General features: G+C 35.8%; 1 protein-coding gene across 18 annotated transcripts in view; it reads left to right on the top strand.

Moving 5' to 3' along the window:
- WNK1 (WNK lysine deficient protein kinase 1) overlaps positions 1-22,715 on the top strand; it is a 147,110-nt gene that overhangs the window by 20,050 nt on the left and 104,345 nt on the right. The gene's annotated exons all lie outside the window — the stretch shown is intronic.

Below are 22,715 nucleotides of genomic sequence, written 5' to 3'. Positions count from 1 at the left end.
GCTCAATGAAAAAAATATTAATATTACATGTAGCTATTTTTAAAAATAACTTACCACAGACTTAGTAAACTTTAGACTGTTTAGCTTCCAAAAATTTACAATATTTTTTTCATCTGTCATTGTGTCCTATTGAGATATGGCAGAATTGTACTATTAAATTTAAGTTGTGAGTGATATTTAATTTTGAGCTGTAGCCACAGGTAGATATAACTGATATAGTTCAAAACTTTTGGACATAGATATCTTGTTAGTTGCTTTAGAAGGATATCAGGCCTCACTTCTTATTTAGTCCTCTAGCTAGAAATCTGGCTCATGATTTCTTGATTTAAACTACTTTGAAATTATCTACCAACTTAAGTGATTTCATATCTTTGCTTATAATTAGGGTTAAATTTTGTTTAAACTGTTTACTTGAGCTGTGGATACCAGAAGAAGAGGGCTGTTATAGTATTTAATATTTAGATTTGGTGCTTGAATGTTTAACAAATCTACAGAGATGTTAAGATTTGTGCAGATATGCTAGAGATAAGATTTTTAAAAATGAGATTTTAAATATATCATAAACCTAGAAAAGTTAACATTGTTACTACTTGACTATCACACTAGGTGAATAATTTGTTATTAAAAAGTGATTTCTGACTGGCTGGTGTAGCTCAGTGGATTGAGAGCCGGCCTGTGGAGCAAAGGTTTGCCAGTTCAATTCCCACTCAGGGAATATGCCTGGGTTGCAGGCCAGGTCCCCATAGGGGGTACGTGAAAGGCAACCACACATTGATGTTTCTCTCCCTCTCTTTCTCCCACCCTTCCCCTCTATCTAAAAAAAAAATAAATGGTGATTTCTAAAAATAGGAAGGAAACTCCTGATTAGTGTTCGAGATTACAAATGACTTAATAAAATAATATGGGATAGAACATGTTCATTTTTTAAAGATATTAACATAACCAAGGTATGGAAAAAAATGAAAGATTTTAAGAAAAGAGCCACTAGGTTTATATTCTTTAAACAATGGATGAAGTCTGATTCCCACTTCCACCCTCAACCCCTTCAGTTCAGGAGGACAGCATTCTTTTCTGTTAAAACTGCCACGTACTGTATTTCTCTTAACAGTGATGATCATATTGTTACTCTTTCTCAAGAGTTGGATAATACTCTCAGCTTATTTTCTTTCTTTGTTTTTTTAGTACAGTTGTTTCCAACCCTCCCACCCCCCCACGTCTTCACCAACCCCAGCCATCCCTACTTCCCACCCTTGATCCTACCCCCTTTGGTTTTGTCCATGTGTCCTTTATAGTTGTTCCTGAAAGCCATCCCCTCTACCCACAAGCATTATCCCCTCCCACCTTCCCTCTGGTTACTGCTAGTTCCTAATTTCAATGTCTCTGGTTATATTTTGCTTGCTTGTTTGTTTTGTTGATTAGGTTCCACTTAAAGGTGAGGTCATATGGTATTTGTCTTACTTTCATTATATTTTAGAATAATTAGAAAGCGAGCTTTGGCAGGTCATTTAGCATATGAGTGATACTTGCTTTCAGATTTAGAATTCCCATTTGGGAAAATAAGGTTATGTTGTTGTGAATACAATTTACAAATATAGTCATAACACACATATAGTTATGTATAAATTCTCTTAGTCTTCTAAGAGAAAAATTCATATGTAATTCTGTGAATTGACTGAACTGTGGAATAAAAATATTGGATTTTTAAATGTCTCTACTACTGTATATTGCAGGTTTGAGAAATAAAGAATGAGACATTTTCTCTTCTTTGGGTGTGAAGGATACTTTGTCTTAGACTGTATTTCCTCTTCTCTGAATTTGTTTGAAATTATGATGTACTTTACTGATTTGACTAGTCATCATTAGTCTCAGAAGTCAGAAGAAATAACTTCATATCTGACATTTTCAGTGTTTTTTCTTTTTTACTAAATATTTTATTGTTTATGCTATTACAGTTGTTCCAAAGTTCCCATTTGCCCCCCTCCATCCAGCCCCACCACCCACTCCCCCAAGCAGTCCCTAGACTGTTGTCTATGTCCATGGGTCATGTGTATATGTTCTTTAGCTAATCCCTTCACCTTCTTTCAGCCAGTTCCCTTTTATGCCATTTCCAATGTTTAGTAATTTTAAAATCTGGGAATTTGTTGGTAATCATTAACAGAATGGTTTGAGTATAAACAAAGTACTTTATAGAAATAATTTGAGGTGCCTTTTTTGGGTTCTTTGCAAGAAATGTTAATGGCTATTATGGATACCAGGAGAGGATATAGAAATAAATCTGCTTTATTTATGAAGCAGCAATAATCTGCCCCCACTAGCAGTGTTTAATTTTTTTTAGCTCTTTGTAGAGAGATCATCTCTATTTAGACTTTAGTCCTTACATGCTTCTTTAGTTTTTGGTAAACATTTATTTGTGAGGAGATGGGAATGAATTTTGCATAAACTTCAAAGTTTTACTGTTTTAAATGAGACCTAAGATATTTCTGGTTCTAATACTGAATGAGATACACAGATTATAAACTATACTCTTATTTAGATTTCTATAGTACTTTGCTTTTAAAATTTGGACAGAATATAGAAATTTAGAAAATTTTAGTTAAATTATAGCCCTAGTGATGCATTTTCAAAAGCAGTGGGTTGCATTCCTAAAGTTAGTATATTGCATGCACTGCTGAGCATAATGTGAAAAGAAAAGTGCCATAAAAACCTAAGTACCAAGTAACTAGCTGGAAAAAGCTTTTAATGGCAGACCTGGTATGGTCATTAATCTGGTACAATAGTATTTAAGGAAATGGTTCCCTGTGTTAAAATGCAATTTCTTTTGGTTGTTAGAAACCAAAATAGGAAATTCAGAATTAGCACCTAAATACTGATATTGGAGTTTTGGGGTTTTTTTAAGTGCCTTTCTATGGTCCAATTTAGTGCAAAAAGATTTAGAATGGGAGTCTTGGTTCTAATGCTAACTATAGAAGAATGACCTTGGGTAAATATGTTTTCGTACTAGTAAAGTGAGTGGTAGAATTATATTTAAGGATCTTTTCAGCTTATCACTTGAACAATCAGAAAGGAGGATTTTTACTTTGATTCAGTCCAATTTCCCCTAACACTCCGCTGATTACTAAATGTATATAGTAGATTTGCCCTAGATAGACAACTTTGCAGTGGCTTTCAAACTTTCTTAAGTGAGACACATTCTTAGAAATGAATTTTATGGTATGACCTAGTACATGCACACATAAAAAGACAAAAGTGTCACAAATTACTTACTAGTGATGAGTTATGTTTTCTGTTCTGTTTCATTGAAAAAAAGGTTATTTGCAATCCATTCTTTGAAAAATACTTCATTTAGAGTATAAACTTAGATCCTTTTTTTACTTAGCTAGTTAATTAAGCAGCAAGATTAAATACTTGCCACAAAATGACAGTTATAGCAGCTATTTGAATTTTAGCTTATGCCATTATTTATTAATCATAATATGAGCTCTGAACAGTGTTCATTCTTAGGAGGAACAAATGATGATGATTTTAAATAATAGCTTAAATTAGGTGTATATAGAGTTCAACATAGATAATTTAATGATTGGTTAGTTTTATTTCTGCTTTTTATTATTTAGTCCCTTATTAATAGACACAATACTGGCATTAGCTGTACCAAATCAGTGGGACTAAACTTGTAAGCACCTTTTTGGATTTGAGTTTTTGAAAGGTATTTTGTGGTTAATTTAAGTGAGTTTTGCTTTTGTGTTCTAACCGTGATGATAAATTTTGTTTAAAAACTTGCCAATCTTCTAGTTCTGTCAGATTCCTTTGAATTTTAAGGGATTGAGTTCTTAAGGGATTTGTTCTTTTTATTTTATTTTATTTTTTAATTATATTTTGGAGATTATGCTATTACAGTTGTCCCAATTTTTCTCCCTTTGCCCCCTTCTGCCCAGCACCTCCCACTCCCTCAGGCAGTCCCCCCAACATTATTCGTGTCCGTGTCCATGGGTCATGAGTATAAATTCTCGGGCTACTCCATTTCCTATACTGTACTTTACATCCCTGTGACTATTCTATAACTACCTATTTGTACTTCTTAACCCCCTACCTCTTCACCCATTCCCCCACACACCCCTCCCATCTGGCAACCATCAGAACATTCTCCCTATCCATGATTCTGTCTCTGTTCTTGTTTGCTTAGTTTGTTTTTTAGATTCAGTTGTTGATAGATAAATATTTATTGCCATTTTATTGTTCATAGTTTTGGTCTTTTTCTTAAACAAGTCTCTTTAACATTTCATATAATAATGGTTTGGTGATCATGAGCTCCTTTACTTTTTTCTTGTCTGGGAAGTCCTTTATCTCTCTTTCTTGGATTCCAAATGATATCTTTCCTGGGTAGAGTAATCTTGGCTGTCGGTCCCTGCTTTTCATGACTTTGAGCATTTTTTGCCAGTCCCTTCTAGCCTGCTACATTTCTTTTGAGAAATCAGGTGACAGTGTCATGGAATTCCTCTGTAGCTAACTAACTCCTTTTCTCTTGCTGTTTTTAAGATTCTGTCTTTATCTTTCACCATTAGCATTTTAATTATGATGTATCTTGGAATGGGCTTCTTTGCATCCATCTTGTTTGGGACTCTCTGTGCTTCCTGGACTTGCATGTTTATCTTAGGTAAATTTTCTTTCACTATTTCTTCAGTTAGATTAACAATTTCTTGCTTTTTCTCTTCTCCTTCTGGCACCCCTATGATGTGAATGTTGGAATGTTTGAAGTTGTCCCAGAGGCTGCTTATACTGTCCTTGTTTCTTTGGATTCTTTTTTCTTCTTGTTGTTCTAATTGGTTGTTTTTGCTTCCTTATGTTCCAGGTCATTGATTTTATTCTCGGCCTCATCCACTCTACTGTTGTTTCCCTGTAAATTGTTCTTTATATTAATTAATGTAACCTTTGTTTCTGACTGGATTTTTTTTTTTAATGCTGTTGAGGTCCTCACTAAGTTCCTTGAGCATCCTTATAACCAGTGTTTTGAACTCTACATCTGATAGATTGCTTATCTCCATTTTGTTTAGTTCTTTTTCTGGAGTTTTGATCTGTTCTTTCATTTGGGCCATGTTTCTTTGCTCGTTTTGGCAGCCTCCTGGTGTTTGTTGCTATGTATTAGGTAGATCTGCTTTGACTCTGTGTGTTGGTAGTGAAGCCTAATGTAGTAGTTATGCTATAGGGTCCAGTGGCACAGCCTCCTCTATCACCAAACTGGGTACTTGAGGTGCTCCCTTCATGTGGGCTGAGTACACACTCCTCTTGTAGTTGAGCCTTGATTGCCGTTGGCAGGTCAATGGAAGAGATTTAGCAAGACCATTCAGATGCTGGGACTGGCTGTGACCAATGAACACTAGCCTCCGCCTTCCGTGGAGGATCAGCTGTGCAGGAGCTAGGTGGTGGTGCTCCAACATGGTCTTTAGCTGTCCACTGGGTTTGCAGGCTCTGGGTTTCCTGAGTGGTGCAGGCCAAGGTCAGCCCCCACCTATATATTGCCCCGGACTATCCTGTCTGAGCTATAAGGCAATCTGAGATGGCTGCTACTTGGACTGGGCTTGGAGATTCCCAGGCAAAGCCAAATTGTAAATCTAGGCTGATTGCTCGTAGTGCCATGCCTGGGGCCCCTTAGCAAGAAGTGTTGGGGCTAGGAGGTCACGAAGGCTGGCTGTTTTTTGTTTGATAGGGTTTAGGAAGTTGTGAAGCATGAGCCAAGACCGCCATTAACACAGAAAAGCAGCATGGGTGGGCCCGTAAGGTGGGTGGGATGGAATCTCTGGGGATCTCCAGGGCAGGGCAAACAGTGTTAGGTTGTTGAAGTGTCAGATATGGCACCTATCTGCCAGCCTTGTGGCTCCTTGGCAGGGAGGACTAGAAAGGGACAGTGGGCTCTGCCTACCTTTCTGTCTGGGAGAACGCTATCCCCAAGCTCCCTCCTTGATGCCAGACACTCAGTTCATTCCTGTGTGCCATTGGGGTGTCTTTCAAGCTGCCACCCTGGTGCGAGAGCTCAGAGTGAGTCTGAGTTGGTGAGTCCATGTTTGGGTTCTTGAAGGGGAATTGCTTGGGACTCCAGAAGTTTCTTCCACCAACCCAATCCACACTGTTTTTTGCAGCCAGAAGTTATGGGAACATAGTCTTCTAGCACTGGAACCCTGGGGCTGGGACTCCTACCTCCCAAGATATCCTCCCAAATTTTTATCCACCACATGTGGATGTGAGAACCAGGTCATTCCATGTCTCTGCCCCTCCCACCAGCCTGGATGGATGTGGCTTCTTTAATTTTGTAGGTGTCAGACTTCCAATCAACTCAGTTTCTGATGGTTCTGGGTGGTTGGTTCTGTATGTTAGTTGTAGTTTTGATGTGGTTGTGTGAGGAGGCAAGCCATGTTTACCTATGCCTAATACTTGTATGACTGTTGTCATCCCACTCACCTAAATTCTGAGCCTTTTATCTCATCTGAAAATGATAACTTGTGTACTTGACTGAATTATTTTAAATAACAAAGAAATAACAAAAAATGCAGTACACTCATAGTATGGCATAAATTTTATATAATTGTAAGTCATTATTATAGACTTGATATTGGAACTTAACTTCTGGGGTTTTGTTTAAAGTGACACTAAAAGTTCATGACCTAATTGTCATTTGTTTCAGGCTTTGAATCCTGAATTCTGTGAGAAAATAATAGAAGCAGTGACCTTCCTAAACTAAATCTAGCAAGTCTCAAACAGTGCCACCTACTTCTATAGTACCTCATCTCATTAAATTGTCTGAGTAACCCCATACTTAGTATGTTGTCATTCCTATCTATAGATGAGAAAACCAAGGGAACTATTTGGTGGAATAATATATTTTTTAAAATTTTTGTTATTGATTTTATAGACAGAGAGGAACTGTTGGTAAAGAGAGAGAGAGAGAGAGAAATGTCGATTTATTGTTCACTTATTTGTGCATTCAGTTTTGCTTCTTGGATGTGACCTAACTGGGGATCGAACCTGTGATCTTGGTATATCAGAGTGATGCTTTAACAAACAGCTACCCCGCCAGGGCCAGTGGAATAATATATTTAAAATTGGGTATCCTAATGGGGCTTATTTGTGTATCATTGAATATATAGTTTTGGGATTTCCAAATCTGTGAAATTGATTAGAATTTAGAAATCTAGTTAAAATCCAAGGAAAACATGATGGAAATAAAATTGTAGTGAGAGGCTCTATCTTAAGTTACTAATCATCAGAGATGCAAATTAAAACCATAATGTTTTTATCTACACAAATTAATTTGATTAAAATGTAAATGTTTTAAATCAGCATTCCAGTAAAATATGTGTACCACATATATGATTTAAATTTTCTAGTAGCCACATTTTTAAAAAGCAGATGAAATTTACTAAATATATATTTGTACATATATTTATATTCTTCCTTAGTTTGACTTTTTCAAATTTTTATTTTTCAATTACGGTCAACAGTCAATATTATATTGGGTTGGCCAAAATCTTCATTTAGGTTTTTTTTTCTGTGTGATTGTTGTAGTAGTGCTTAGTTTTCTTGAACTTCATTTGAAACAAATTTATTAGAGTGTATTGTGACAGCCATCATATCAGCATGCCTCAAAAAAAAAACTGGTGATTATAAAAATTGGTGATTTTTTTGTGTAGGCATTTTAATATCAAAGATGGAAGAAAATATGCAACTTTTTTGGCATATTAAGCTTTACTATTTCAAGAAAGGTATAAATGCAACTGAAACACACAAAAAAAGATTTATTCAGTGTGTGGAGAAGGTGCTGTGACTGATTGAATGTGTCAAAAGTGGTCTGCGAAGTTTCTTGCTGAAGATTTCTTGGTGGACGATGCTCCATAGTTGGGTAGACCAGTTGAAGTTGGCAGTGATCAAATTGAGATATTACTTGAGAACAGTCAACTTTATACCATGTAGGGGATAGCAAACATACTCAAAATAACTTAATAAAGTTATTGGTGAAAATGAAAAATGTGTGTTTTATTTTACAGATAACCATTTACAAAAAACTCTATGGATTTTTTTTGCCAGCTGAGTATTAGTTTCAGATGTTCAGCATAGTGATTAGATATTTATACAACTTATGAAGTGATCTCCCTGATAGGTCTAGTACCCACCTGACACCATACATAGTAATTACAGTATTATTGACTGTATGTTGTACTTTACATCCCTCTATTTTATAACTTCCAAATTGTACTTCTTAATCCCTTCATCTTCTTCACCAACCTCTAAACTCCCCTCCCAACTGACAACTATCACTTTGTTTTCTGAATCTATGAGTCTGTTTCTTTGTTCTTTAGATTCCTCATATAAGTAAACTCATATGTGTTTGCCTTTCTCTGTCTGACTTATTTCACTTAGCATAATATCCCCTAGATCCATCTATATTCTCACAAATGGTATCATTCTTTTTTATGGCCAAGTGATACTTCCTTGTATACATATGTACCACAACTTTTTTAAAGTATATTTTACTGATTATGCTGTTACAGTTTTCCCAATTTTTCCCCCTTTATCCTCCTTCTGCCCTATACCCCCCCAACCCTCCAGCATCCCTCCCTTAGCTCATGTCCATGGGTGATATATATATAAGTTCTTTGAATTCTCTGTTTCCTGTACCAATTTTGACCTCTCTTCTATTTTATACCTACCCGTTATGCTTATTCTTCCCTGTACCTTTTCCCTACTATTCCTCCCCTCTCTACTGAAAACCCTTCATGTGATGTCCATTTCTCTGATTCTGTTCCTGTCCTAGTTGTTTGCTTAGTTTTTGTTTTTCTTTTTTTAAGGTCAATTTGTTGAGTATTGTGAGTTTGTTGTCATTTTACTATTCATGCACCACAACTTCTTTAACCATTTGTCTATCAGTGGACACTTAGGATATTTCCATATTCCTCACTATTATAAATAATGCTGCAGAACATAGGGGTGCATATATCTTGTAGAATTACTGCTTTGGATTTCTTTGGTTAAATACCCAGAAATGGAATTGTTGGGTGATAAGGCAGTTTTATTTTTAATTTTTTGAGGCATCTCCAGACTTTCCCATAGTGGCAGTACCAATTTGCAGTGCCACTAACCATGTAAGAGTATTCCCTTTTTTCTACATCTTCAACACTTTTTATTGATATATTGATGATAGCCATTCTCACAGGTGTGAAGTGATAATCTCTTTCTGGTTTCGATATGCATTTCTCTGATGATTAGTGACATTGATTGACTTTTCATGTCTGTTAGGTATCTGTGTATCCTCTCTGGAGAAATGTCTATTTAGGTCTTCTGCCCATTTTTAAATTGGAAATATATACAATTTTATATACTGGTATTAAGTTGTATGAGTTCTTTATATATTTTGGCTCAAGGTGTCTTTTGATTTCTTTCTTGATCTCATTGGTAACGCATTCATTGTTTAGTAGCATGTTATTTAATCTCTATGTTTATATGTTTTTCAGCTTCTTGTCATTGATTTCTTTTTTCATACCATCATGGTTGGATAAGATTCTTGATACAATTTCAGTCTTCTTAAACTTACTGAAACTTGTTTTGTGGCCTGACATGGACTATGCTGGAAAATTGTACATGTGTCCTGGAAAAGAATGCGTATTCTGCTGTTTTGAGATGAAATGCTCTTTTATTATCCATTCTGCCACCCTGTGTCTTTTGATTGGAACATTTAATCCATTTACATTTAAAGTAATTATTGATAGGTAGGTAGCTGTTGCCATTTCATTTATATTTATAATCCCTCCCCCCCTTCTTCTCTTTAAGAAATCTCTTTATCATTTCTTGCGATACTGGTTTGGTGGTGATAATCTCCTTTAGCTTTTTCTTGTTTGGGAAGCTCTTTATTTCTCCTTGAATTCTAAATGGTAATCTTGTTGGGTAGATTAATCTTGGTTGTAGTTCCTTGCTTTTTATCACTTTGAATATTTCATGTCAATCATTTCTGGCCTGCAAAGTTTCTGTTGAGAAATCATTTGATAATCGTATAGGAGCTCCCTTGTAGGTAACTAACTGATTTTCTCTTGTTGCATTTAAGATTCTCTCTTTATCTTTAACATTTTTCATTGTAATTATGATGTATCGTGGTGTGGGCCCCTTTGTGTTCATCTTGTTTGGGACTCTGTGCTACCCAAACTTTTGTGTCTATCTCCTTCACCAGGTTAGGGAAGCTGTCCATCATTTTTTCAAATAGCTTTTCAACTTCTTTCTCTCTTCTCCTTGTGGTACCCCTATGATGCGAACATTGGTATGGTTGGAGTTGTCCCCGAGATTCCTTAAACTATTCTCAGTTTCTCGATTCTTTTTTCTTTTTGCTGTTTTGATTGCATGTTTTCTGCACCTTGTCTTCTAAATTGCTAATTCAGTCCTCTGCTTCATCTACTCTTTGATGATTTCTCCTAGTGTATTCTTCATTTCTAACTTGTTCTTCTTTATGATTTTTTGTCCTTTTTTATGTTTACTATGTCTTTGTTGCAGTTGTGAGTTCATCTATTCTTTCCCTAAGTTCATTAAGCATTCTTATAACTAGTGTTTTTGAACTCTTACCTGGTAGATTGCTTGCCTCCTTTTCATTCAGTTCTTTTTCTGGAGTTTTGATGTGTTTACTTTGGGACACAATTTCTGTATCTTTGTTTGGGCTACCTCTCTGAGTTTGTTTCTTGTGTTAGGTAGATCTGCTAGTCTCCCAGTCTTTGCAGGGTTGCTTTATGTAGTGAATGTTCTGTGGAGCTGGGCCCAGTCGTGCATTCTCCGTGTTCACCTGAGCTGGATGCTCCAGGAGTGTTCCTTATACAGCAGGTCCTCAAATAATGTCATTTTCTTCATTGTAGTTTTGTTATAATGTTGATGAGATGCCATTAGAACTTAACTCTTATTTATGTCAATTAGCCTATAGTAAAATTAGTTTTGTTATACGTTGTTTAAGTGACAGAACCTATGTACTACGTTAAGTGAGGACTTACCATACTTGAATAATTGTACCTTTCATCAAAATAAAATATTCAGTCATTTTTACTTAAATTCCCTTTTTCATATGGTCATTCTTTTATTAGCATTTATCTTATTTTTTTGCATCCTCTTCCTTCCTGCATCATTTTAATTTAGATATGTTTCTTAGCTAGATTTAAAAGGGGGGAAAACAAAGTCTATTCCAAGGTCTCTACTTAATAGAGAAGTTTAAAGGCAACTCTGTGCACATTCATAGTGATAATTGATACATTTGGAGTCAGTCTTCTTCCTGCTTTCTAAGTGTTTATTTCTGCCTTTCCTTTTTTTAGCCTGATTTTCTTTTATGCATTTTTATCCCTAGTGGTCTGTATATTATATATTTGTTATTGTTCAAGTGATGACCCTAAAATTTATTTTGAAATCTAACATTTTAGAACTAGGTTGTTTGAAAAAATAATACTATTTCCCTTATTTCTTAGGTGATGTTGTATAATGAAAAGAGCACAGACTCTAGATCAAGATGGATTGTGATTGTATCTTTTCTTGGCTTTGCTACTATTTAATTGTGACTCACTTGTGTCTCTGCCTCCTTCCTTAAACAGAGGATAATAATAGTACCTACCTCACAGGGGTATTGATAGGTTTACCTGTGTTGTTGTATGTACAGCACCGGCAAGTATTAGGGAATCAGTAAATGTTATAATCATTATTAGCTGTCAGTATTTAACAAAAGCTTGAAATTGCATTGGTTAGCACAGTTATTGGGAGTTCCACTGGTTGCCTGGTTCTTAATCTGTATTTGCTTTCATATTGCAAATTGCTTTTTTTTTTTTAATTTTTTTAAAATTTATTTTTAAAGAGGGAAGGGAGGGAGAAAGAGAGAGAGAGAGAAACATCAATGTGCAGTTGCTGAGGGCTGTGGCCTACAACCCAGGCATATGCCCTGGCTGGGAATTGAACCTGAGACACTTTGGTTTGCAGCCCGTGCTCAATCCACTGAGCTATGCCAGCCAGGGCGCAACTTGTTTTAAGAAATTTATCTTTATTATTTTTATAATTCCATTTTCATTATTCTGTACTGTGTGTGGGCTGCTATATTTACAAACTCAAGTCTCTCTTTTGTTCAGCTGAGTTTTCTACTTTTATTTCTTTTACTTTGACCTTTGTGTATTTCTTTTTCTCCTTCCATCCCCTCCTCAACCTCTGGACAATTTCAACCAAAAAATGTTAACATCTTGGGTGGTGTGATAGTGTCATGGGTATCCAAATACTTTAATTACATGTTTTGTGTGTGTGTGTGTGTGTGTGTGTGTGTAATTTAGGTGTGAGGGATAGTGTATCAGTCAGGGTTCTCCAGAGGAAAAAACTAGTAGGTGATAGCCATACTATCATGCAATTTTTTTTTTACCACCACCTGGATGTCCTACTATTTAACTCAGTTCTGACACTGTCTACCTGGAGACAGTGTTGGATCCTACGGGTTAAGGAAGGGCTCAGTCCCACAAAACTGATCCCACATCAGGTACCAATTGCAAGTCCAGATTGTTATGTATGCTTTTGTGGCTGGCTGTGGTTTAGAGGTTTCAACAATCCCCTTCTTGGGTTTGATTAATTTGCCAGAGCACCTTACAGAATTTAGGAAAATGTTTCCTGTGTTACCAGTTTATTAAAATGATACAACACAGGAACAACCAGATGAAAGAGATGCATAAGCAAAGTATGGAGAAGGGGTATATGGAGTTTCCATGCCCTCTCTAGTGTGCCACTCACCCTGCATTTCTACATGTTCACCAACCTGGAAACTCTCCAGACCCAGTCCTTTTGGGATTTTATGGGGGCCTCATTATATAGACATGACTGGCTAAATCATTTGCCAGTGGTTATTGAACTCAATCTCTAGCCCCTCTCTTTTTCCCAGAAAATTGGGGAATGGTGACACTGAAAGTTCCAACATTTTAATTACATGGGTGGTTCCCCTAGCAGTCAGCCACCATTCTTAGGTTACTTAGAGGCTTTCTAGAAGTCACATCATAAACATAACAAAAGACACTTTTTAAATTGTTCTCATTAGGAAATTCCAAAGCTTTTAGGAACTCGGTTGCAAATACATATTTCTTCTTATAAATCACATCACATATTGTGGATTTATTTCATTTCAAGGAATAAGCTTATGTGATCGTTGGGATTGGCAAGTCTGAAATCCACAGGGCTGCCCATCAGACTGTAAACTTTTACAGGACCTGATACTGTAATTTTGAGACAAGAATTTCTTCTTCCTCAGAAAGCTCAGTATTTCTCTTAGTGCCTTCCAAACGATTATCGAGGCCCACTCAATTATTGAGGATAGTCTCCTAATTAAAGTCAACTGATAGTTGGTATTAACCACATCTACAAAATACCTTTATTGTAACATCTAGGTTAGTGTTTGAATGAATAAGTGGGTCCTGTAGCCAAGTAGACACTTCACAGACAAGTGGACACATTAAACCATCATAGATGGTCATATTGTTTCAGGACCAATTGATTGTCCTTATCCATCAGATTCTTGAACTTAAAAACAAAAGCTGTTGTGTGTGATACTACATGGAAATTAAACATTATCCAGATTTTCAGTAAAATATAATTTATAGTTATATTTTACAAACTTTATACTCTAAAAGTTTGGGGTTCCTTAGTTGACTTCCAAGTGAAAAAGGCCTATAATGTTAGTATTGGAAATGACTGTTCTAGAATAGCCAGGGAAAGCTGATACACACCTAATATCTGAAATATATTACATATGGAAGAAAAACCTATTTTAAAATGGATGAGACCAACATTAAATGCTGTACATCTATTTGGTGCCAATTATGTGTTTAGACTTGAACTTTTGTTTATAACAGTTTCTGTGGGACTACTTATTAGTTGAATGCTTAGAGATAAAGGCCACATATTCTCTTCACTTAAGACATGATAATAAAAGAGAATACTGAGCTTACACAATGTCTTTGTTGGTGAAAGCAGAGGTGAAGGAAAAGGGGAGTGAAACTGCAATAAAAACAGATTGGGAGATTAGAATGTAAGATTCATGGGCCATCCATAACTTTGGGAGAAGGTACTTTTTTTTGTTGATGGCACCAAACAGGGCTGCTGATTTATGATAAGATTCATAAATCTGTAAAAAGCTAAGCACAAAACCCCAATGATTTTCCATTCTAGTTATTGAGAAGCATGGCAGTGTACTATGTATAGATAGTAATATTAAAGAATAAAATAAAAACCACAGGCTGTTTTGCTGTTAAAATCAATAAAGTAGTATAACCTTTAACCAGTATAATATGCTATGGTAAATGATACACCCTACTAGTCAAAAAATTTCATTTTTGTTCTCAATCTACAACCTGTATTAGTCTTCCTTTTCTCTGTTCACTGCTCAGGTTAATTGTATCACTTTTGCCTTCCAGTTCCCTGAGATAGAAACTTTGTGGTTATAACTCAACTCATTGTCTTCCCATTTCATTAAATCCTATATTTTCTATCTCAGAAGTGTCTCTTCTCTGTTCTCTCCTTTCATCTCTGTTGCCTTAATTTAGGCCATCATCTCTTGTTGGTGTTTTGATAATCAAAACTGTTCGTGTTTCAGCTGTTACCACTGTGCATGTACCTACACTGCCCCATCCAGTCATACTTACAAGTCTGCCATTTTCTATATGCCAACAGACTGATTTTTATGAAACAAAACTTTGTTTCATTTATGTTACTTGCTAATGACTAAAGTTGCATTTTCCCGGCTAACATTTGGGAGTTGAGAATGCAAATTGTGTATTGTAGGTTCATAAAAAATCCTGCATTGTAGAAACGTGTTTTACTTAGTTTTACCAGGGTTTTGCAAGTGTATTTGATACTGTTGTTTGTACATATTAATGTCTTTTAACATGCCAGAACAGTGTTCTTTGTGACATCATTTTGTGAAATCCTGGCCTGTTATAAAATAAAGTCTAAGTACTTTAGCTTGGTCAGGTTTTTAGTCTTGCCCCAGCCAACATTCTTAGCCCCATCTCCTTCCTGCCTTACTCACATTGACTAGCACAGTTGTTCAAGGAATGCATACTGAGGATAAGCTGTCCCAGGGGTGTCCAACTTGTGGCCTGCGACCACATACGGCTCAGGATGGCTATGAATGCAGCCCAACTCAAAATTGTAAATTTACTTAAAATATTCTGAGATTATTTTGTGATTACATGTCTTAATGTATGTGTTGTAATGTGTGGCCCAAGAAAACTCTTCTTCCAGTGTGGCACAGAGACGCCAAAATGTTGGACACCCCTGGCAGACATTGTAAAGGTCAAGAAGCCTTTGCCTTTATATTGCAAATAGCCTTTGAAAAGTCTTGTAATAGTATTTTTTGTGTTACTTTTGCTTTGATAAAGTCAGGATGTTTTTGGCTGCAAGTAGCAGAAATCTAACTTTAATCAATAAAAATTAATAATCTTTCTTAAGAGGTAGGGCATTTCCAGTGGTTGATTTAGTTATGTCACTAAAGATCTCTTTACCATTCTCAGCATACGCTCAGACTAATGCTCCTATTGTCCCATTCCCAAATACCACATGCATGCTGGAAAGCATTCAGCTGTAGAAGAAACAGTTTCAAATTGTTTGATGTCTCACTGGCCACAGTTGTGGACATGTCCAAGCTTAAATCAAGTACTGGAAATGGGACTTCTGTGATTGGCTTAGGGAAATCATCATTTATTTCGTTAGACTGGAAATGCAGTCTAACTTTCTTCTAGCACAGGACTGATACTTGAATCAAATAAGGGGTTATGGTTTGCAAAGTCAAGGGGGTTGGGGAATGGCTGGTAGACATCATTGACAGTGCCTGCTACTTAAACTCAGACTTGAGGGATGGGGAGGAAGTAATAAAGTAGAAGGAAACAACTTTTTGGATAAAGTAATTTCTAACATGAGTTTTGTGGACAAGAGGATATTAGTAGGAAGACTTTTCCTTACCCTTCTAAGCCACCCTCATCGTTGCTTGTTTTTAAGAATAAAAAGGATGTATAAATATTTCCCTAGGAATCTGTCTTGCCCTGTGTATGTATGTATGTATAAATAAGACCTGTGTCATGGATTTATTTGAAAGTAGTGCACAGAACCTGTTTAGTTGAATAAACATGTTCTGTGAGATAAAGACCTTATAGGAACTGCTAATCACTGTCTTAAAATGACAGATCTTTTCATGTCCCATACCTTAGAGTTAACTTTTTTAAAATATGAGTTTACAGTATAAGTGTTATTTTGTTTAGGTTTTATTCTCTCTCTCTCTCTCTCCTTTTTTCTTCCCTTTCTTCATGCTTCCCTCCCGCCCTTCTCTTCCTTATCTTTATATTCTTTTTTTTGGAGTGAAACTTTGAGTATATTTTTTGGTTCTCCTCCTGCCTGTGTTTTAATTTTAGAGATGAAAATGTAGAAGTCCAAAAAGACTAAATGATTTTCTCCAGATCACTTTGGCTAATAGAGATAGATTTAGAAGTCAGATTGTTTAAGGAAATGAATTGCAGCTGGAGTGGAAAACTAAGGGAAGTATGTTACATTAAGGTTCTGTTGACAATTTTCTTGTGATTTCCTGATATTTTTAAAGGGAGTATAAAACTGTTTTTGTTAGCATCGGTGTGTTGTTGTAAGTTTTAATGTATGTCATAGTACCACAGTATGTAGTAATTAAGTAGCACACTTAGAAAATAAATTTACAAGTGTCAGTAACAGATCTTTAGTATGGTTTAAAAAAAAAAACTGAACATGTACAAAAGGTGTTTCTTGTAATCCCCCCCAAAAAAGAGAGAGAGAGATAATTCCCACATGAATGGAGAGGCCTATCTGGAAATTTTCATGTGTATACACAAAATTTTAGTGATATCAGAATCCTGTTTAAATATTGGTTCTTTGGAACATTATCTGATAAGAACTTCATATACAACATAGTTATTAACTTACCTAACACTTGGATCTGTGCTTTTCTATAATTCGTGGTTTAAGTTTATACTTGACCCAAGAGATACCGTGAGAGAACTTCTTAAAGTATATATTGGATTGTCCAAAAAGTCTTAGTTTTTTTCTGTATGATGGCTCTAATAGTGCTTTAGTTGTCTTTAACTTCATTTGAAACAATTTTGTTAGATTGTATTGTGACAGCTGTCATGTCAGTGTACATTTTTAAAAAATTATCAAAGTTGGTGAAGTTTTCTGCAGCCATTTTAATATTGAAGATAAAAGAAAATACGCAACAACATTCTTGGTATATTATGCTTTATTATTTCAAAAAAGGTAAAAATGCATCTGTAATGCACAAAATGATTTGTGCAGTTTATGGAGAAGGTGCTGTGACTGATTGAATGTGTCAAAAGTAATTTGCAAAGTTTCTTGGTACTATTGACATTTTGGCCAAGTAATTCTTTGCTGTGGGGCTATCTTATGGGAAGATATTTAGTAGCACCCCTGGCCTCTCCTCACTAGAAGCCAATAGTGGGAGATGCCAACATACTCAAAATATCTAAATCAATAAAGTTATTGGTAAAAGTAAAAAAAAATGTGTCTTTTAGCCCTGACTGGTGTGGCTTAGTGGACTGAGCATTGGCCTGCAGACCAGGGGTCGCTGGTTCGATTCCCAGTCAGGGAACATGCCTGGGTTGCAGGGCAGGCTCCTGGTTGGGGTGTGTGAAAGGAAAATGCTGGATGTATCTCTCGCACATTGATATTTCTCTTCTCTTTCTGCATCTTGTCCATTCCTCTAAAAATAAATAAGTAAAATCTTTTAAAAAATGTGTCTTTTATATTTATTTTTAGAGAGAGGGGAAGGGAGGGAGAAGGAGAAGAAGAGAGACATTAATGGGTTGCCTCTTGAACCCCAGCCAGGACTGGCCCTCAACCCATGTGCCTTGACTGGTAACCAAACTGGAGACCCTTCGCTCAGTGGGAATACACTCAACCAACTGAGCCATGCCAATCAGGGTTCTTTTTTTTTTTTTAAGTTTCATTTCATATGTAACCTGCTACCCTAACATGATAAGACATTTTAGTTCATCAGGTAATTTATTAATGATTCACTTTGTGGAAGATTCCGAGGAGGGCAGATAAAATTGTCTGTGTTCACAGCTAACTTAGCTCAGGACATTGTACTTAAAGTATATAACATTAACTATTAATGTGATTGATATGCCCTTTTCTGATCATTTTCTTTCTTTTTTTTAATCTTCAATTTGGGAAGGATGTTTGCTTTTTTTAGTCTTTTTATATATATGTGTGTATATATGTGTGTGTGTGTGTGTATATATATATATATATATATATATATATATGGCAATACAAGAGTCATTTATTAGTCTAGGTTTAAAACATGTCATAATGCAGTTGACTCTTAAATAACGTAGGGGTTAGGGGCATCACTTCCTGAAAACCCACATATAACATTTGACTCCCTAAAAACTTAACCACAAGTCCCTTTGTATTGCTGGAATGGGAGTGGGAGTATTGGTTCCAGGACCCCAGTGCATAAAAAAATCAGGGATGCTCAAGTCCCCTATATAAGGTTAGCCCTTTACATTCACAGATTTCCCATTACAGAGTGAAAGTATATTTTGGATCCATATTTGGTTGAATTTGTGGATGCAGACCCGGGATATGTAGGGTCAACTGTGTATTTATTGAAAAGAAATTTCATATAAGTTCAAACCCATGTTGTTCAAGGGTCAGCTGTGCTCCAATGGCTACCTTCAGGGTCCAATGGGGAATGGAAGTTTTATTCTACTCAGGTCTATAGCCAGAGTATCCACTGTGGAGGAGAGGTATAATTTGGTTTCCAATTACACCAAACTACCTACCCGCCTACTCTTTTCTCCATCTAGACCTAAGGACAGGAGCTCTCTTAATTATCTTGGTGTACTACCTAAACACTACTACTACCTGCCCTCCCTATGAGTGAACTTGTGAAGGAAGTTTTCTGGAGGAAGAAATTAGCCACATGAAAGAGATGAGGGGAAGAGATGGTGGGAATAATGTATGGTGGAGACTGAAGGCTAAAGGTGAAAGAGCTTGTCACAGAACTACAGTAGTATATGTATTCTGATTAATAAAACTTTTTCCATTCTTGTAAGATTGTTATTACCTAAGAAAAATATATAAATATGAAACCATTTACATTATTTTTTATTTTATTTTTCAATTAGTTTATATTGTTTAATTAAAGCCACATATAACACATTGTTTGCAGGTAGTTTTTATCGCACGCTCCACTACCAGTCAACGTAAAACGTATAAATACATTTCCCGCATACAGTGTGTTAAATGTTTACAGTAGAACCTAAAAGTTCTTACCTCTACTCTCTAGCTTTCACACTTTTTTCCAAAGATGTGTGTGCTTCTACTCCTCCATGCATTTACACAAATAAATATGTATTCACATTGAAAAAAAACTTGTCATAATGCTATTCTGTGACTTTTTTTGTCTTTGGAGATCTTACCAGGTCCTGTGGAACTTGGGGGAAAAGAGACAATTTGGATCCATGTACCAGCTAGCTTATTAAGCCTCTGTTTTCTTCATTTGTAAAATGAGGATAATGATAGATAACATCTACCTTTCAGAGTTATTACAAAGATTTAATGATACTACACATGGACTTCTTAGCCTGGTAATTAGTTCTTGGTAAACTAAAACATGGTAGTAGCTACTGTGATTAATAAACTAGGCCAGGAAACATCTGTATCATCTCCTATACCTAAGAAATAAACTTGTAGCAATAGTGTGTAGTCAGCAAACCCTCTAAATCTTTAGGGAGCTTAGCAGTGTTGACAACGATGAATCTCCAGTTTCTTTCACCACCCTAACTCCACTGGTTTCCATATCCAGAAGTTATAGGGGCACTTCCTGGCACTGGAACCCTGGGCTGGGTGGGCTGGTGTGGGGCAGGGATCCCTCGCTCCCAAGGTATCTGTCCTGATTTTTATCCACCACATGTGGGTGTGGGGCCGCCCATTCCTCGTCTCCACATCTCCACCCAGATTTTCTGACGATTCCAGGTGATATTTATTTTGTAGTCTAGTTGTAGTTTTTGCTGTGGTTGTGTGAGGAGGCAAGCCGCCAATGCCTCCATCTTTTTCTTAAGTCCTGCAATAATATTTTTTGTAGTACAATTAGAACACAAAATATACCATTTTATCATTTTTATGTGTACAATTCACTGATATTAACTACACTCACAATATTTTGTAACTACTATATTTTGCCATGTATAATGAGTACTTTTTGCTCAAATTTTTTGAGGGGAAAATAAGGATGTGCATTATACATGGGCAGTACTAATTCCTATCTATATAAATGTTTTTAATTCTTTTATTTTTATACTTATGCATTAAAATTATAACTCTAGAAAGCAATAGTGATATCCATAGGCAATACAATAATTGATTTTGTTTCTAAATATAAATAAATAGACAATTGAATTAAAAAATTAAAACAAGATTTTTTTTCTAAAAGTTTGGGCCAAAAACATGGGTGTGTGTTATACTCGGAAGCACATTATACATGGCAAAATAATGGTATTACCACTATTCAGAGCTTTTCATCATTACAAACAAATTCTGTACTCATTAAACAGAGAGGGGTGTGGTTAGCTGGTTGTTTTTAAGTGTGTTCTAGTTCCTGCATTTTTTATTTCTCTGAAGTAATCCTCCCTTACCACCTTTTTTTTTTTTTTTTATGGGGGTGTGGAATTTTATCTTTGCAGATTCTCCTGCTGATACTTAAGAATGAGGTTTACTGTGAGCTCTGAATATGGATGAGCTTGTTAATTCTCAGACTTCAGTCTCCCGTGAATAGTCAGGGAGCGCGCCTAAAATAGTAGAAAGTGAGGAATTTTGTTTGGGATGCTAACTTTTGTCCTGCTAGTTGCTTTGACTTCTTAAGAGTAGAACCATAATTTTTCCCTTCCCACCAAGGTTAACCTCTTGGCTGAGCATTTTGTTGTGTGCAAATAAGCAAAGGGGCTTTGATTAGTTTAACCTATACTGTTTTTATTTCTTTTTTAAATCTCATGTCTTATTTCTGTTTTACTGGGTCTCAGTCTTTTTGAGGAAAGAGTTTGCTACTTTCTTAAGTACCCTCCAACTGTATTATAGGTTGTTATTTCTTGGGCCAGTGTCACCATTTGCATTTAGTATTTATTTCTATAACTTTATTGGGTTATCATGTTGTAGTGTCTGGAGGGAAAGCAGGTAACAGTAGTAAGAATTTTATAATTCCATCTTGAATTGGAACCCTCTGCAAACTTCTTGAATGATGTTAATGATGTTGAATCACTTTTTTATATGGTGTGTCAAGCTTGTTTCTTGATATCAGTTGTGTAGCTCTTTGGTTGTTTGCTTAATTAGCAAAGCTGGAAATTTAGTGTTTGTGTGGGGAAGGGGAGTTTCAAGATGGTGGCTGACTAACGTTTCCAAATACATCCTTTCTTCTCACTAAAGTAATTGAAATCAGGAAGGAATGAAAATGCCTAACATTACTATAAATTAAAGTTAATAGGCATAAAGACAGAACTGAGAATGAATGGTACTAACGATGAGGCAGATTGAACCAGTTAGAGAAATACTATGTAGATTTCAGCACATAGAATGTATGATATATCAGCTTTTGTTTTTTGAAATGGTGACCATCAGCAGGGGAAAAATTTTTTTTTCCTATCCCCAGTATACATTCAAAAGTCAGACTTGGGCATCCATCAACCCATTCTTATGTGAAATGAACCAAGTGTCCTTTTGCCATGCCTCTGGTGTGTTCCTCACAAATTTTCTATGTGCTTGCATATCCATAAATGCAGTGATGGGGGAAGAGGGCATGCAGATGGTACTGGTAAACATGTAGTGTTCTTGGCCATTGTTATCCAAAAATATGGTACATGTACTTCTAGAGATAAAAGTCACTTTTAAGCAATATATGGACAATTTACTCTAATAACCAGTGATACTAATTGGCTAAGAGGAATGTTAAACTAGTAATAAGTATTACTATAGCTGGTATCAGTTTGGGCAAAAAATTATGAAGATAGGAAAAGAACAGAAATTTGAGAAACATTTATTAGATAAAAGCTTACCAGAAACTGACAACAGTACTGCTGTTTATACATATGAAAATTATAAATATGAGGAGTTTGATTTCCACTTGTGTGACAGATAGTGGGGCCATAAACAATAAGTTTTGAATGTCTATTCTTGTTTGAGAAGGAGCCCAAAGAAAAAAACATAGGTGTAAGAATCCTGAAGAATAATGGGGGATCTCAAAGTATAAATTAAAATGCCAACATATTCAGGAAGATGCATGAAGGCTTGGCTTATGACATGTGAGAAAGTAAACCAGAATATTTTAGGGGTAAAGAAGGCAAATCAAGAGGATAATACATGAATTTAAGTCCACCTGGAACATAGTTGAAAAAAAAATAGCCAATGCTATAGTAAATCAAAAAAAGAAAGATAATGATGCGATAAGTGAATTCTGAGAAGAGAGAAACAGTGTATGGAAATTGACGTTTATAATGGGCCAATGAAATTGATAGAAGAAAACTTTTCTGAGTTACAAAAAATGATTTTTTTTATGTAGAGAAGAACTCACTTTATTCTAGTGCAGGAAAAAAAGACCCAGATTTAGACACATTTTTGGAACGTAATTAAACTTTAAAAATTGGGGTGGGCATCTT

Source organism: Phyllostomus discolor, chromosome 2 (assembly GCF_004126475.2).
Source record: "Phyllostomus discolor isolate MPI-MPIP mPhyDis1 chromosome 2, mPhyDis1.pri.v3, whole genome shotgun sequence".
Lineage (NCBI taxonomy): Eukaryota > Metazoa > Chordata > Mammalia > Chiroptera > Phyllostomidae > Phyllostomus > Phyllostomus discolor.
Note: the sequence above shows the minus strand (reverse complement) of the source record. Positions and strands in the feature narration are given on the sequence as shown.